Below are 17035 nucleotides of genomic sequence, written 5' to 3' on the forward strand. Positions count from 1 at the left end.
TTTGCTTCAGCTGGTCGCTCAAAGGCACCAGGTGTCCTGCCTCAGCATACTGAGACCAGAACACCTTCTCCGTCCAGCTCCCCTCCTCGGATCGATAGTAGGCGGCGGCATCAGACACACTGCGGGGCAAATCTGTGAATGCTCCTGGAGAGCTCCAGACTCGGGTAAGTAACAAGTAATTCACTTTCACGTGCTTGCTTTGCATAATGAATGCCTTACCCGCCGCTATCTTCTTCCTCGCTTCAATTTCTTGGAGGGCTTTCTGGGCTTCGGCCTTGGTAGACTTCACGCTCTCGAGGGCTGCCGCAAGCTCGGATGCTTGCGTCTTTGAGTCAAGCTGCAAACTCTCGTGTTTTTTCATGAGAGCCTGGAGCTCTTTCTGCACCTCCTCCACCCGCGCCTCCTGCTTCCCTCTCTCTGTGCGCTCCGCGGCCGCTCTGTTTTCAGGCTCAGACATCGCTTTCTTAAGGGTTGCCACCTCGGTCGTGGCCCCTATAATAGCACGTTGATCCTGTCATTTTTTGCAACCACATCTTATCTATATACTTGCGCAATGTATTACTTACCTTCCTTCTCCTCGAGTTGCCTCTTGGCATGGCCGAGCTCGTTCTCGGACCGCGCGAGGTTTTGCTTCAGCGTATCCACCTTCACAGTCAGTGCGGCAGAGGCCCGCAGCGAAGCCTGCATACGCATATTGACTTGATTATGTTAGACTCATGCGAATGTTATTAGATCCTCTATTCGGCTTTTCTTTCCGAACGCCGAATAGAGCATCAGGGGCTACTGTCTATGCGGTAATATTTTTACATATTCTTTACTTACCTCAAATCCTGTTAGAAGCTGGCACAGGCTTCAGTCAGCCCGCTCTTGGCGGACTGAACCTTCTGGATCACGCACTCATAATAGTGCGGTGCTCCTCGTCGATGGAGGCGCCATTAAGCACCCCCAGCAAATTGTCCGGTGCCTCCGGTTGGACGGAGGTCACCGGCTCAGTAGGCTTGCTCCTCTTGGAAGGAGGCTGCCTACCGGAGTCCGGAACCGTTGAAGGTTCCGGCGCGGTGTCCGGCTCAAGGCCGGACTCGGAGCCCTTGGGGGTTTTATCCCCTTTGCGCCTGGAGTCCAGGAGGTCGCCTTGCGGCGCCTCCAGGACCACCTCCTCCTGGCTTGGAACCTGTTGGGACAGCACCTCGGTGTCGTCCGTAGGGAGGGGGAGGTAGCGGGCGGAAGTGAATTCACGTCCGACGAATCCAGGGAGCCGCTCGACGACTCGTCAAGCCCGGCCTTGGGCGGGCTGCATAGTCATATTCGGCGTAAGGAGGAGCTGTGCAAGAAAGGAACACTATGAATTGCTCTGGTGTACGAATACTTACGATCTCGCCAGGGGCTTGGCCCTGTGCGGCCACTCCTCTTCGCCGTCATCGGTGTTGGTGGGGTAGTCCAGAGGAAGGGTGTTCCCCTTCTTGGACCCTTCGGCCTCCCTAGTTGGGACGGCCTTCCTTTTCTTCCCTCCCCCCACTGGAGGGGGAGAGGTCTCTTCTTCCTCCTCCTTGTCTTCATGGGAGGAGTGCGCCTTGGAGTCATCGGATGATGAATCCGACACCTCCTGGCGCTGGGAACTCTTTTGAGTCCCCGTGGCCTTCTTCTTGGCCTTCTTCTCCGGCACCACATAGGGTGCCGGAACCAGCAGCTTCGCCAAGCGAGCGTCCGCTGGGCCTTCGGGCAAAGGAGCCGGACAGTTGATCTGTCCGGACGTCTCCTGCCAATCCTGTCAAAGGCAAGGGAGCTTAGATCCCGCATGGAGTAAAACTATGAAAAACTAATACCCTATAAAAGGTAAAAACATCTTACCGCACTAGAGTGACGCTGCGTGCTGAATCTGCGATCCTCGGTAGCGGATGCGGGGGCCTCGGCGCCCTTGAAAAGCACCTTCCAGGCATCTTCGTACGTCGTGTCGAAGAGCCTGCTCAGAGTTCGGTGCTGCACCGGGTCGAACTCCCATAGGTTAAAAGCCCGTTGTTGACACGGGAGGATCCGGCAGATGAGCATAACCTGGACTACGTTGACAAGTTTGAGCTTCTTGTCCACCAGGGTTTGGACGCATGTTTGGAGTCCGGTCAGCTCTCCTTTTTTACCCCATGGCAGGCCCGTCTCTTTCCAGGAGGTGAGCCGCGTAGGGGGTCTGGATCGGAACTCGGGGGCTGCGACCCATTCAGGGTCACGCGGCTTGGTGATGTAAAACTACCCCGATTGCCACCCCTTTAGCGTCTCCACGAAGGAGCCCTCGAGCCATAGGACATTGGGCATCTTGCCCACCATGGAGCCTCCGCACTCCGCCTGGGTGCCGTGCACCACCTTCGGCTTCACATTGAAAGTCTTGAGCCATAGGCCGAAATGGGGGTGGATGCAGAGGAAAGCCTCGCACACGATGATAAACGCCGAGATGTTGAGGATAAAGTTCGGGGCCAGATCGTGGAAATCCAGGCCATAGTAGAACATGAGCCCCTGGACAAATGCGTGGAGAGGGAAGCCCAGTCCACGGAGGAAATGGGGGAGGAACACCACCCTCTCATGGGGCCTAGGGGTGGGGATGAGCTGCCCCTCTTCGGGAAGCCGGTGCGCAATGTCGTTAGACAAGTATCCGGCCTTCCTCAGTTTTTTGATGTGTCCCTCCGTGACGGAGGAGACCATCCACTTGCCTCTCGCTCCGGACATGGCTGGAGAAGGTTGAGGTGGGGTGTGCGAACTTGGGTGCTGGAGCTCGAGTGCGTGGAAATGGATAGGCAAAGGAGGAAGAAGGCGTGGATGAACAGGTGGATCCTTATCCCCTTATATGGGCGGACGCGACTATGCGTCCCCACCAGCCTGGTAAAACTCGCTTATATCCCAAGCGCTGTAATCAATGGCGCGGTTGGGTTACCCACACCCATATTGATGAGAATCCCGGAATAAGGGGACACGATCTCTGCTTTGACAAGACGTGCCAAGGAAACCTCCTCGCTAAGCGCACTGAGGTGGGACAGTAAAACGATTCGAATAAAGACTTGGCCGTGGTGTGATGTCACACTACGAAATACGTCAGCAGATTAGATTTGTGTAAATGTTATTCTCTCTATGGCCGGACACTACCTTTGTGTTCAAAATCTTCTATGAAGTACTTGGAGGAGGAACCCGCCTTGCAATGCCGAATACAATCTGCGCGCTAGACTCGTCGTCATTGAAGCCTGGTTCAGGGGCTACTGAGGGAGTCCTATATTAGGGGGTGTCCGGATAGCCGGACTATACCTTCGGCCGGACTCCTGGACTATGAAGATACAAGATTGAAGACTTCGTCCCGTGTCCGGAGGGGACTTTCCTTGGCGTGGAAGGCAAGCTTGGCGATACGGATATGTAGATCTCCTACCATTGTAACCGACTCTATGTAACCCTAGCCCTCTCCGGTGTCTATATAAACCGGAGGGTTTTAGTCCATAGGACGAACAACAATCATACCATAGGATAGCTTCTAGGGTTTAGCCTCCTTGATCTCGTGGTAGATCTACTCTTGTACTACCCATATCATCAATATTAATAAAGCAGGAGTAGGGTTTTACCTCCATCGAGAGGGCCCGAACCTGGGTAAAAACATCGTGTCCCTTGTCTCCTGTTACCATCTGCCTAGACGCACAGTTCTGGACCCCCTACCCGAGATCCGCCGGTTTTGACACCGACAGCGAGAGTCCGAGATGGATTCCACCACATCCTTCTTTGGAATGAGAGCAATGTTCACCGAGTTGAGCCAGTGCAAATTCTCAAAGCATAATTAGAGAAGTGGTTGACCATGAGCATGATATCATCTTTTATTATTTCCCAACACTCCTTGAAGAAGGCCCCAGAAAAGCCATTGGGTCCCGGTGCTTTGTCACTGGGAAGATAAAAAAATTGCCTTTTTCACCTCTTCTCTATGAAGGCCACTCCAAGGCCCGTGAGGTCGCACTCAGGGACCGGGATATTGTCCCAGTTGAAATCGGTGCGACGCGGTAGACTGTGTTTGGTGACCTTCGTGAAATGATCTTGGATGATGGCCTTCTTATGATCATGGGCAGTAACCCATTCGTTGTTATGCTTGAGGCGGTCGATGAAGTTCTTCCTTCTTCTATGATTGGCCCGTAGGTGGAGAAAACGGGTGATGGCGTCTCCATCTTTTAGGTTGGTAATTCGCGAGCTTTGTCGATTCCGTGCACACTCCATAATGGCCAAGGCAACCACCTTCCGTTTGAGGTGCTTCCGTAGATCTCGCTCGTCAGTGCTAAGGAGCCGAAGTTCTTGAGCCACATCCAGGCGAAGGATAACTTCCAGAGCCATGTGGAGTTGCACCTTCGAGTGCCCGAAGATCGTCTCGCTCCATCTCCTCAAGTTTTGACTATTTTCTTTTAACTTGTGAAAAATGATGTGGTAAGGATCTGTGTGATTAATATTCTTATTCCAAGCTTCCTGGACAACCTATTTGAACCCAGGCATTTTGATCCAAAAGTTTTCAAAACGGAAGGACTTTGATCTCCTCAGGCCGTTGTCATTTGCAAGGAGGAGGGGGCAGTGATCGGACAATGACGACGAGAGTGCGTGGATAAGGTGAGTGCCAAAATCGAGGTCCTAATATTCATTACAAAAGAAAGAGTCGAGCTTGCTTAAGGCCGGGTCACTCCGTTCATTACTCCAAGTGAATTTTCTGTTTTTCAAGTGAATCTCTTTGAGCTCGCAAGTATTCAGTGCATTACGGAAGCGGACAAGTCGACTTGGTCGATGTTTTCTCTATTCTTGTCTCTGGCACGATATATTTGGTTAAAGTCACCAGTGACTAGCCACTTTGAACCATGGGGAGGTTTCTCGCCAACCAGCTCCTGGAAGAAAGCATCCTTGAGGTTGCTTCTCATTGGTCCGTGGACCGTTGTTAGCTTAAAGGTTTTATTGGATGCATTGATCGTGACATTGCGGGAGAGGAAGAAGGCTCCAATGCAAACATCCTTCACGTCCACAGTATCGTCATCCCAGAGAAGAATATGCCACCCCGTGTACCATCAGCAGGGTGCTGGGAAAAATTCTTCAATCTTTGACCTCCCAAGTACGAAGCGATGAAAGGGTCGACGAGCTCTAGCTTGGTCTCCTGCAGGCAGACCAAGTGACATGGAGTAGCAATGATTGTTTCTAGGATTGTTGCTCGACGGTCGGGACAATTTAAGCCTCAGACATTCCAGCTTAGGATACTAAGATTTTGATCTATCATGGCACAAAAATAATCATGGCGGCAAAGAGCAGAGTTAATAAGTTGTACTAGACTGAATCTCTGGCTGAAGCAATCAAAACACCGATTGATGAACTACAACAATGATCATCCGTATCAATCATCTATTGACATCACAAAAATGAAATTACCAAAAAGGTTCGATGACACCAACACCTCTAAGAAGGAAACAATGCTCAAATGACATCCGGATCCAACTACCAAGAGTCAAATCTTTGGTCTTCACCGTGAAGATAAAAGTCCGAGTAAATCGGAACAATGTCTTCAATAAGGTAACAATACAAAACCATCGCCATTTCAGGTATAACCAATTAGAGTAAGGCCTTGGATTTTTCACCACGGAGCTCTAGACCTCGTACTTGAAAAGCACCACCGAATCAAAATCATCATGTGTAGTGGCCATCACTTTCCGCTACCCCAGCAGTCACATGCATAGCACGATCTTGATATGAAATCCCATGCAAATGATGACCACGCCCACACAAGTAGGCAGTCAAACCGCAACAAGTGCAGACTCTTTTAAATGCATAGATCGACAAAGGTTGTCATCACACATGCAACAAAAAATGTCGATGAAGGAAGGTCATCAACACCGCCAAATACTAATTGGGGACACTTTTGGTAGTCCCAAACTACCCTCATACTCCGGCGTCTTCGTCTAAGGCGACATAATTAATCAGCAAAACAAGCTCGTTGTTGTCGCTGAATGGGAAGGTCGAAGATCCTCCAACTTATCATGACAACCACCTAGCAGCGCAGGAACACGACGCAGTCCGCGCCCCGGGTGGAGGACCGCCTCGTTGGGATGCAGAAGGGTTCCATTGGCATCCACATACCTGCAGATGGGATATGGGTCACTGATGCCTCACCCCCAAAAGAAAATCACCAATCCAGATGAAAACACCGTCACCACCGTTGCACAACTATAAAACTTTGGTTCAACTTGTAGCTCGTAGATCGCATCTCATCGCTAAAGGCTACCAGAGCGGAGATCTTCCTGTTGCCGTCTTCATCGACCAATGTCAGAATTTAGCATGTCCACTGTTCTCTAGCATCGGCATTGGGAAGGGAAGACGAGGACGTAGGTGGCGGCGATTGTGGGAAAGGGAGGAGGCGGCGGCTGTTGGGTGGGAGGAGAGACATCATTTGTTAGAACAACCGCACTTTACCACACATAGTGTGTGTTATGGGACCTTCTATGAATCAGTTGTGAGTCAAGAAAAATTCAATTAGGGTTTGTTGATTCCCCTTCTTCTTCGATGTCGCTATTAGTCGTCTTCTCCTCCCGTCAGCGTAGAATCATCCCCTAGCACTGGCTAAACTGTTTCTGCCGCCACATGTGGCCATTGTCATGCCACCCCATCGTGCCCTATGTGCCTCCTATGTCGTTGTCCCAACCATCCCTCTAAGGGAACCTCTAGTCGATCTCCCAAAAGGGCTTAACTCCTAAAAAAATCCTTTTTAGGAGTTAAGTCACACATAGTCGAACCCTCATCTGGTTTAGTTGCTTAAATGTTTTAGGAGGGGCTTCGGTCAACTCGCAAATTTGAGCAGCTGAAGCAACTTCTCAAGAAAAAAATGCCACCCTCACAGCCTCGCTCTCCCGCTTGCCCGCATCCACACTGGTGTTGCCTCTGGTGTCCATCCGTATGTTCCACCAACATCTCATAGCCCCCCGCCTCCCCGCCCACTTTGAATCGCTCACCGTCGCTGCTATCACTGAAATGGACCCATATCTTCATTGCCCCGCTCCCATGGACGAAAAGGCCCACCATCGAGCTTGGTTTCGTCCTAAATAGATCTGGCACACGACCAAGATGCCTTAGAACACCCGTGGAGGGACTAGGCGATGCCAGAATCGCGGACATGCCGGGGAAATTGCAAACACCATAGTTCATCCGCGACGAGCATGGTCGGCGACCAACAAACACAGCTTGAGGATAATCTTCCTCTTCGAAAGGTTGCCAAAGCCGTCTCGTAACCCCCTGCCCACCAGCAGCCTCGCGAGGCCACGCGACGATTATGAAGGATTACTTTGCAGTCAATGCAATGTATCAAGAGAGGTATTTTTGGCGGCGATCTCGTATGCACTGCGCCATTGCAAAAACTATTGAGGAGCATGATCTGTTTAAACTAGAGAGGAGTGCATCAGAAGAGATAAGTGTGAGCTCATTGACAAAGCATGTCGCCACTGTAGTTGCAATGGAGTATGTAGACCAAAACATAAAAAGTTAGTAAAAACCATTTTTAGGGAGTTAAGTTATAGGAATTCCGCTAGGAACCATTTTTAATTAACTCCTTAAAATTTAGGAGTCAAGATTCGAGGAGGCATTTGAGGCTAAATTTTAGGGGATCGGGTAGAGTTTCCCTAAGCCCTCTTGTCCGACGTCCACAACCATCCATATAGGCCGCAACACAAACTCTTCAACCCTATATCTCGCCCAAACCAGGAATGCCGATGCAGCCACGTTGTCCGTGTCTTCCGTACGGTCAAGCCCTCAGTGCTTCGCCTCTCGTCTTCCTCTCTTAAAGAAATTCGAGTGAATCCCGAATCATTTTCGAGCAAGTGTAGATTAACAAACAGTTTGGCATGTCTTGCATAAAAACAGGCTAAGAGCATCTACAATCAGGTGCCTCAAACCGGTCTTGAACACATCGGTAGGCTACTCGGTCATTGACCGGTAAAAAAACTAACACAGTCGGGAGCCTCAAACCGGCCTCAAGCGTCCGGGCCGTCTGGTGCCCCTCATATCTAGCCAAAATATAGGGTGGATATGGAGCAACCGGGCGTGTCTGCCATGTCAGCCCGGCCAATCCCAACCCCACTCCGTCCCCACAAATACCCCAACCCGGAACCCCAGCTCACTTCACTGTCCTCTCTCGCTTCGTCTCTTCTTCTCCCCTCCTTCGATTCTCCATTTTCGATCCACTTCGACGACTCCGCGAGCATGTCGAGTGCCAAAAGTCGATCCGACTACACCCTCATTGTCAATGAGGAGCTTGCCCTCCGCATTGCCCTGGAGAGGGCGAACATGGGCATGGGGCAACTCCAGATCTCCCCCTCGCTCGTCCCCCATCAGCGCATCACGACCGGAGCTGGCCCCTCCCAGCCTGCGTGCAACTTCGTGAGGGCTGCGTGATAACCCACAAGTATAGGGGATCTATTGTAGTCCTTTCGATAAGTAAGAGTGTCGAACCCAACGAAGTGCAGAAGGAAATGATAAGCAATTTTCAATAAGGTATTCTCTGCAAACACTGAAATTATCGGTAACAGATAGTTTTGTGATAAGGTAATTTGTAACGGGTAACAAGTAATAAAAGTAAATAAGGTGCAGCAAGATGGCCCAATCCTTTTTGTAGAAAAGGACAAGCCTGGACAAACTCTTATATAAAGGAAAATGCCCCCGAGGACACATGGGAATTATCATCAAGCTAGTTTTCATCACGCTCATATGATTCGCGTTCGGTACTTTGATAATTTGATATGTCGGTGGATCGGTGCTTGGGTACTGCCCTTCCTTGGAGCATCCTACTTATGATTAACCCCTCTTGAAAGCATCCTCAACTACAAAAGAAGTATTAAGGTAAACCTAACCATAGCATGAAACATATGGATCCAAATCAGCCCCTTACGAAGCAACGCATAAACTAGGGTTTAAGCTTTTGTCAATGATACGTCTCCAACGTATCTATAATTTTTGATTGCTCCATGCTATTATATTATCTGTTTTGGATGTTAATGGGCTTTATTTTACACTTTTATATCATTTTTGGGACTAACCTATTAACCGGAGGCCCAGCCCAAATTGCTGTTTTTTGCCTATTTCAGTGTTTCGTAGAAAAGGAATATCAAACGGAGTCCAAACGGAATGAAACCTTCGGGAGCGTGATTTTTGGAACAAACATGATCCAGGGGACTTGGAGTGGACGTCAAGCAATCAACGAGGTGGCCACGAGGCAGGGGCGCGCCTACCCCCTGGGCGCGCCCTCCACCCTCATGGGCCCCTCGTTGCTCGACCGACCTACTTCTTCCTCCTATATATATCTACGTACCCCGCAAACATCCAGGAGCACCACGAAAACCTAATTCCACTGCCGCAACCTTCTGTACCCAAGAGATCCCATCTTAGGGCCTTTTCTGGAGCTCCGCCAGAGGGGGCATTGATCACAGAGGGCCTCTTCATCAACTTTATGGCCTCTCTGATGATGTGTGAGTAGTTTATTTCAGACCTTCGGGTCCATAGCTAGTAGCTAGATGGCTTCTTCTCTCTCTGTGGATCTCAATACAAAGTTCTCCTCGATCTTCTTGGACATCTACTCGATGTAACTCTTTTTGCGGTGTGTTCGTCGAGATACGATGAATTGTGGGTTTATGATCAAGTTTATCTATGAACAATATTCGAATCTTCTCTAAATTATTTTATGTATGATTGGTTATCTTTGCAAGTCTCATCGAATTATCAGTTTGGTTTGGCCTACTAGATTGATCTTTCTTGCAATGGGAGAAGTGCTTAGCTTTGGGTTCAATCTTACGGTGCTCGATCCCAGTGACAGAAACAGAAACGGCATGTATTGTATTGTTGTCATCGAGGATAAAAAGATGGGGTTTATATCATATTGCATGAGTTTATCCCTCTACATCATGTCATCTTGCTTAAGGCGTTACTCTCTTCTTATGAACTTAATACTCTAGATGCATGCTGGATAGATGTTGATGTGTGGAGTAATAGTAGTAGATGCAGGCAGGAGTTGGTCTACTTGTCACAGACGTGATGCCTATATACATGATCATACCTAGATATTCTCACAATTATTCGCTTTTCTATCAATTGCTCGACAGTACTTTGTTCACCCACTGTAATACTTATGCTATCTCGAGAGAAGCCACTAGTGAAACCTATGGCCCCCGGGTCTATTCTCCATCATATAAGTTTCCAATCTATTTTATTTTGCAATCTTTACTTTCAATCTATATCATAAAAATACCAAAAATATTTATCTTATTATCATTATCTCTATCAGATCTCACTCTTGCAAGTGGCCGTGATGGGATTGACAACCCCTTTATCGTGTTGGTTACGAGGTTCTTATTTGTTTGTGTAGGTACGAGGTGACTCGCGCGTGGTCTCCTACTGGATTGATACCTTGGTTCTCAAAAACTGAGGGAAATACTTATGCTGCTTTGCTGCATCACCCTTTCCTCTTCAAGGGAAAAACCAACGCATGCTCAAGAGGTAGCAATAAGGATTTATGGCGCCCTTGCCGGGGAGATCTATGCCAAGTCAAGACATACCAAGTACCCATCACAACTCTTATCCTTCGCATTACATTATTTGCCATTTTCCTCTCGTTTTCCTCTCCCCCACTTCACCCTTGCCATTTTATTCGCCTCTTTCCCATTTGTTTTCTTGTACCATGGCCGATTCAAAAAGGGCTAAGGGTTCGCTCCCGGGTTTTACCTTGGATAGTCCCTCTGTCCTCTCTAAGCTCATAAATAATGATGCTACTGAGAGACCTACCGGGGTTATCAATGAGAGTTTGAATAATTTTGATGAAGATGATCCCGGAATATTTCATTATTTACTTGATGAATCTTTGAAAGATGCTTGGGATAGGCTATTAATAATTTGAGCTAGCTATGTGCCCCAATATCAAATTGAGGTTTACCTGAAAAACTTTTATATTGGTTTACCCTCTTCATTCAAGCAAGTTCTAGATTCTATCTTCGAAGAAGGTTTTCTTGAGGGGGATCCCATTGATACTTATGAAAAGATGAAAACTATATTTGGGCACCCCATAAGTGAGAAGGTTGAACCTACCTCTCTTTTGTGCTTTTACCAAAATGAAACTATCAAAGAAATTAGGGCTAGCTTAGAGGCCAATTTCCGTAACGTGCTTAATCTTTATTACACTATAAATGGACACGTGCTATCTCAAAATATAAAAATAAATGCTATAGAAAATATTTTTTATCTTTTCTTTCCTAATACCAAATATGCCAATACCTAGATCTATCCTCGCTTTTATGCCTAGCTAGGGGCGTTAAACGATAACGCTTGTTGGGAGGCAACCCAATTTTATTTTTATTCCTTGCTTTTTGTTACTATTTAGTAATAAATATTTTATCTATCCTCTATTTTGGTTATGTTTTTGTATTTAATTAGTGTTTGTGCCAAGTAGAACCGTTGGGAAGACTTGGGGAAAGTCTTTTTCATCTTGCTCTAAAAAACAGAAACTTTAGCGCTCACGAGAATTGCTGCCATTTTTTATTGGAGATTGCTATTTAGTTAATTATTTTTTCATATGATTAATAGATAAATTCCTCACGTCCAGCAATTTATTTTAGAATTTTTGGGATTCCATAAGTTTTCGTTAGTTACAGATTACTACATACTGTTATGTTTTTGACAGATTCTGTTTTTCGTGTGTTGTTTGCTTATTTTGATGAATCTATGGCTATTAATAGAGTTTATAAACCATATATAAGTTGGAATACAGTAGGTTTAACACAAATATAAATAAATAATGAGTTCATTACAGTACCTTAAAGTGGTGTTTTGTTTTGTTTCGCTAACGGAGCTCACGAGATTTTCTGTTAAGTTCTGTGTTGTGAAGTTTTCAAGTTTTGGGTAAAGATTTGATGGATTATGGAACAAGGAGTGGCAAGAGCCTAAGCTTGGGGATTCCAAAGGCACCCCAAGGTAAATCCAAGGATACCAACAAGCCTAAGCTTGGGGATGCCCCGGAAAGCATCCCCTCTTTTGTCTTCGTTCATCGGTAACTTTACTTGGAGCTATATTTTTTATTCACCACATGATATGTGTTTTGCTTGGAGCGTCTTGTATGATTTGAGTATTTGATTTTTAGTTTACCACAATCATCCTTGCTGTACACACCTTTTGAGAGAGACACACATGAATCGGAATTTATTAGAATACTCTATGTGTTTCACTTATATCTTTTGAGCTATATAGTTTTTGCTCTAGTGCTTCACTTATATCTTTTAGAGCATGGTGGTGGTTTTATTTTATAAAATAATTGATCTCTCATGCTTCACTTATATTATTTTGAGAGTCCCTTAAAACAGCATGGTAATTTGCTTTTAGTAATAATAAAAACTTTCATATAAGTGCATTGAATACTATGAGAAGTTTGATACTTGATAATTGTTTTGAGATATGGAGATGGTGATATTAGAGTCATGCTAGTTGAGTAGTTGTGAATTTGAGAAATACTTTTGTTGAGGTTTTTGATTCCCATAGCATGCACGTATGGTGAACTGTTATGTGATGAAGTCGGAGCATGATTTATTTATTGATTGCCTTCTGATACATCTCCAACGTATCTATAATTTTTTTATTGCTCCATGCTATATTATCTACTGTTTTGGACATTATTGGGCTTTATTATCCACTTTTATATTATTTTTGGGACTAACCTATTAACCAGAGGCCCAGCCCAGAATTGTTGTTTTTTGTCTATTTCAGGGTTTCGAAGAAAAGGAATATCAAATGGAGTCCAAACGGAATGAAACCTTCGGGAACGTGATTTTCTCATCGAACATGATCCAGGAGACTTGGACCCTATGTCAAGAAACAAAGGAGGAGGCCACGAGGTAGGGGGCGCGCCTACCCCCCAGGCGCGCTCTCCACCCTCATGGGCCTCCTATTGCTCCACCGACATACTCCTTCCTGCTATATATACCTACGTAACCCCAAACGATCAGATACAGAGCCAAAACCCTAATTCCACCTCCGCAACTTCTGTATCCACGAGATCCCATCTTGGGGCCTGTTCTGAAGCTCCGCCGGAGGAGGTATCCATCACGGAGGGCTTCTACATCAACATCATAGCCCCTCTGATGAAGTGTGAGTAGTTCACCTCAGACCTCTTGAGCACTGCATTGGTTTTCCCCAAAGAGGAAGGGATGATGCAGCAAAGTAGCGTAAGTGTTTCCCTTAGTTTTTGAGAACCAAGGTATCAATCCAGTAGGAGGCTACGCGCGAGTCCCTTGTACCTGAACAAAACAAATAAATCCTCGTAACCAATGCGAATAGGGGTTGTCAATGCCTACAAGGCTACTTACGAGAGTGAGATCTAATAGATATGATAAGGTAATATTTTTGGTATTTTCGTGATAAAGATGCAAAGTAAAATAAAGGCAAAGTAAAAAAACAAAGGAAATAACTAAGTAGTAGGAGATCAATATGATAAAGATAGACCCGGGGGCCATAGGTTTCACTAATGGCTTCTCTTGAGAACATAAGTATTCTACGGTGGGTGAACAAATTACTGTTGAGCAATTGACAGAATTGAGCATAGTTATGAGAATATCTAGGTATGATCGTGTATATAGGCATCACGTCCGAGACAAGTAGACCGACCCCTGCCTGCATCTACTAATATTACTCAACTCATCGACCGCTATCCAGCATGCATCTAGAGTATTAAGTTAATGAAAACAAAGTAATGCCTTAAGCAATATGACATGATGTAGAGGGATAGACTCATGAAATATGAAGAAAACCCCATTTTGTTATCCTCGATGACAACAATACAATACGTGCCTTGCTGCCCCTACTATCACTGGGAAAGGACACCGCAAGATTGAACCCAAAGCTAAGCACTTCTCCCATTGCAAGAAAGATCAATCTAGTAGGCCAAACCAAACTGATAATTCACAGAGACTTGCAAAGATAACCAATCATACATAAAAGAATTCATAGAAGATTCAAATATTGTTCATAGATAAACTTGATCATAAACCCACAATTCATCGGTCTCAACAAACACACCGCAAAAAGAAGATTACATCGAATAGTTCTCCACAAGAGAGGGGGAGAACATTGTATTGAGATCCAAAAAGAGAGAAGAAGCCATCTAGCTACTAACTATGGACCCGTAGGTCTGAGGCAAACTACTCACACTTCATCGGAGAGGCTATGGTGTTGATGTACGAGCCCTCCGTGATCGATGCCCCCTCCGGCGGAGCTCTGGAACAGGCCCCAAGATGGGATCTCATGGATACAGAAAGTTGCGGCGGTGGAATTAGGTTTTGGCTCCGTATCTGATCGTTTGGGGGTACGTAGGTATATATAGGAGGAAGGAGTACGTCAGTGGAGCAACAGGGGGCCCACGAGGGTGGAGGGCGCGCCTGGTGGGGGTGGGCGCGCCTGGTGGGGGTGGGCGCGCCTGGTGGGGGTGGGCGCGCCCCCTACCTCGTGGCCTCCTATTTTGTGTCTTGACGTAGGGTCCAAGTCTACCGGGTCTTGTTTTTTGAGAAAATCACGTTCCCGAAGGTTTCATCCCATTTGGACTCCGTTTGATATTCCTTTTCTTTGAAACCCTAAAACAGGCAAAAACAGCAATTCTGGGCTGGGCCTCCGGTTAATAGGTTAGTCCCAAAAATAATATAAAAGTGGATAATAAAGCCCAATAATGTCCAAAACAGTAGATAATGTAGCATGGAGCAATTGAAAATTATAGATACGTTGGAGACGTATCATTGGTTATCTTTGCAAGTCTCTTTGAATTATTAGTTTGGTTTGGCCTACTAGATTGATCTTTCTTGCAATGGGAGAAGTGCTTAGCTTTGGGTTCAATCTTGCGGTGTCCTTTCCCAGTGACAGTAGGGGCAGCAAGGCACGTATTGTATTGTTGCCATCGAGGATAACAAGATGGGGTTTTCATCATATTGCATGAGTTTATCCCTCTACATCATGTCATCTTGCTTAAAGCATTACTCTGTTTTCATTAACTTAATACTCTAGATGCATGCTGGATAGCGGTCGATGAGTGGAGTAATAGTAGTAGATGCAGGCAGGAGTCGGTCTACTTGTCTCGGACGTGATGCCTATATACATGATCATACCTAGATATTCTCATAACTATGCTCAATTTTGTCAATTTCTCAACAGTAATTCGTTCACCCACCGTAAAATACCTATGCTCTTGAGAGAAGCCACTAGTGAAACCTATGGCCCCGGGTCTATCTTCATCATATTAATCTTCCAATACTTAGTTATTTCCTTTGCTTTTTTACTTTGCTTTTATTTTACTTTGCATCTTTATCACAGAAATACCAAAAATATTATCTTATCATATCTATCAGATCTCACTCTCGTAAGTGGCCATGTAGGGATTGACAACCCCTTATCGTGTTGGTTGCGAGGATTTATTTGTTTGGTGCAGGTACAAGGGACTCGCGCGTAGCCTTCTACTGGATTGATACCTTGGTTCTCAAAAACTAAGGGAAATACTTACGCTACTTTGCTGTGTCATCCCTTGCTCTTCGGGGAAAACCAAGGCAGTGCTCAAGAGGTAGCACCTTCCTTATGAGTGGCAGTCGGGGACAAGTGATGGTCTTTTCCTACCAATCTATCCCCCTAGGAGCATGCCCGTAGTACTTTGTTTCGATAACTAATAGATTTTTGCAATAAGTATGTGAGTTCTTTATGACTAATGTTTAGTCCATGGATTATACGCACTCTCACCCTTCCATATTTTCTAGCCTATCTTTTACCATGCACTTTTCACCGGTATCATACACCCACCATATACCTTCCTCAAAACAGCCACCATACCTACCTATTATGGCATTTCCATAGCCATTCCGAGATATATTGCCATGCAACTTTCCACCGTTCCGTTTGTTATGACACGCTTCATCATTGTCATATTGCCATGCATGATCATGTAGTTGACATCGTATTTGTGGCAAAGCCACCTTTCATAATTTTTCATACATGTCACTATTGATTCATTGCACATCCCGGTACACCGCCGGAGGCATTCACATAGAGTCATATTTTGTTCTAAGTATTGAGTTGTAATTCTTGAGTTGTAAGTAAAAAGAAGTGTGATGATCATCATTATTAGAGCATTGTCCCAGTGAGGAAAGGATGATGGAGACTATGATTCCCCCACAAGTCGGGATGAGACTCCGGACGAAAAAAAAGAGGCCAAAAGAAGAAAAAGAAGGCCCAAATAAAAAAATGAGAGAAAAAGAGAGAGGGGGCAATGTTACTATCCTTTTTCCACACTTGTGCTTCAAAGTAGCACCATGATCTTCATGATAGAGAGTCTCCTATGTTGTCACTTTCATAAACTAGTGGTAATTTAACATTATAGAACTTGGCTTGTATATTCCAATGACGGGCTTCCTCAAATTGCCCTAGGTCTTCTTGAGCAAGCAAGTTGGATGCACACCCACTTAGTTTCTTTTGTTGAGCTTTCATACACTTATAACTCTAGCGCATCCGTTGCATGGCAATCCCTACTCACTCACATTGATATCTATTGATGGGCATCTCCATAGCCAGTTGATACGCCTAGTTGATGTGAGAGTATCTTCTCCTTTTTGTCTTCTCCACAATCACCATTCTATTCCACCCATAGTGTTATGTCCATGGATCACGCTCATATATTGCGTGAAAGTTGAAAAAGTTTGAGAACATCAAAAGTATGAAACAATTGCTTGGCTTGTCATCGGGGTTGTGCATGATTTAATACTTTTTGTGATGATTATAGAGCATAGCCAGACTATATGATTTTGTAGGGATAACTTTCTTTGGCCATGTTATTTTGAGAAGACATGATTGCTTAGTTAGTATGCTTGAAGTATTGTTAATTTTATGTCAATATTAAACTTTTATCTTGAACATTTCGGATCTGAACATTCATGACACAATAAAGAAAAATTACATTGAGAAATATGTTAGGAAGCATTCCGCATCAAAAATTCAGTTTTTATCATTT

Source organism: Triticum dicoccoides, chromosome 2A (assembly GCF_002162155.2).
Source record: "Triticum dicoccoides isolate Atlit2015 ecotype Zavitan chromosome 2A, WEW_v2.0, whole genome shotgun sequence".
Lineage (NCBI taxonomy): Eukaryota > Viridiplantae > Streptophyta > Magnoliopsida > Poales > Poaceae > Triticum > Triticum dicoccoides.